The sequence below is a fragment of the Strigops habroptila genome, chromosome 1 (assembly GCF_004027225.2).
Source record: "Strigops habroptila isolate Jane chromosome 1, bStrHab1.2.pri, whole genome shotgun sequence".
Classification (NCBI taxonomy): domain Eukaryota; kingdom Metazoa; phylum Chordata; class Aves; order Psittaciformes; family Psittacidae; genus Strigops; species Strigops habroptila.
In genome coordinates, this window is record NC_044277.2 from 73,292,412 (window position 1) to 73,294,232 (window position 1,821).

The window sequence follows — 1,821 nt, forward strand, 5'->3', positions numbered from 1 at the left end:
CTTGTTTCAGAAGTATCATTGCATATTTTCTTAGGTGTGAATATTCGTAGAAAACACTTCTCGAGTATATAGGGGGAAAAAAAACATCGATAATGCTGTAATAAAATTCCATGGGTCCTTTTCCATTGCTCCTGCAGGTAGTTCTATTAGCTGTTAGTATGCAAAGCCCACAGATCCTCATTTTTAGAGATCTGTCACTCTTCAGTGAAGCAAGCAGAAAATTATTATAGCCTCCAGGAATTCTCATACATTAAATATATCAGGTATGAAGTTTCAGTCTGAGGATTTAAAGGAGCTGTATTTCATGCTTCTGGTTGCTTCCATTTTTTCTGTTGGAGTACCCTGTTCCTGATGTATGTGCAAGTTTTTTCAGGGCTAAACACATTAAGCCAAGTGGGGTTTTATCCAAAACTTTTGTCTATTCTACTACAGCTGAGTGCACTTACTTGCTACATCCCAGGTATTATCTTAGGATGGTAGAGTAAAATTTACTAGTAAGGTGCCTTGCTTGTGAAACTACTAGCAAGAAAAAAGTGGTAGACCAGAACTGATGTGCAAATCTTTTTGCAAATTTCAAAAGATAGGGAACTATTGAAAATACCAACTCAGCACAACTTGTGTTATGTTTCACGTGCTTCGTTTCGACGTTTCAGAGCTTAGTAGTAAAGAGGAAATGTCTCTGGTTAGCTAGCAGGTCTTGTTCTAATAATTACTTGTACTAATGTACCCCTTCCACTTCATAGTGAAGTTGTACATGTGATAGAAAGGAAGTGAGAAAACAGTTACTCACATTTTGCTTATATTTTACTAGTGTTTCCCTTCAACTCCTATTCCCTGTAGTGGTTTAAGCCCTGCTGGCAGCTAAGCACTCCACAGCTCCTCACTTGTTTTCCCACAGGGAATGGGGGAGAGAATCAGATGGGTAAAAGTGAGAGAACTGGTGGCTTGAGACAAAGGCAGTTATGCATGCAAGCAGAGCAAAACAAGGAATTCATTCACCACTTCCCATGGGCAGGCAGCTGGCCAGCCATCTCCAGAAAAGCACGGTTCTAACATGAGTAATGGTTACTTGGGAAGACAAATCCAAAACCGCTGACTGTTTTTTCCCCTTCCTCCCTTCCCACAAACCTTTATAGGTGAGCAGGGTGCTATGTAGCAGGGGCTATTGCTTTGGTTAGTGCAGGTTACGTGTAGGGTTGTGCCCCCTACCAACCTGCTGTGCACCCCTTGCCTGCTTCTTGGGGGGTGCGGATGGAGCATGAAGCAGGGGCAGCCCTGGTGCTGTGCAAGCACTGCTCAGCAAGAGCTAAAGCACGAGTTTGTTTTCAGCATCGTTTTGGTCACAAAGCTAAAGCATAAGCACCATACCAGCTACTGTGAAGAAAACTGGCTTCGTCCCAACCAGAGCCAGTATACCTGTCCTGTCTGCATCCAGGAATCCTATAACCATGCTCTGCTGCTGGATGTCCCCACCAGAAGCGTGGAGGAGACAGGAGGGAGGACTCTGTGCAGGCGCCGCTGCAGCAGCCAGGCAGGGCGGAAAGCTATGGTCATGCTCTGCAGATGGCGCATGGAGTTGGTGTGCAGCACCGGAGCTTACAGCTTGTTAGCACTGGACACATCTTCAGTGTGTGTAATGGGCTGGTAGCTTCTCAAGAATGTGTGAGCTGAGACCTGGTGCTGGTGTGTTGCCTTTAGGGTTGCATTTTCTTCTAAGGGCAAGTTTTGACTGTAAACCCCTGCCTCGTTCAGAAGCCTCTTGGAACTCAGGACAATTTACTTCAAAACTTGTGAAATCGTGTGGTTTTGCTGACATGACTT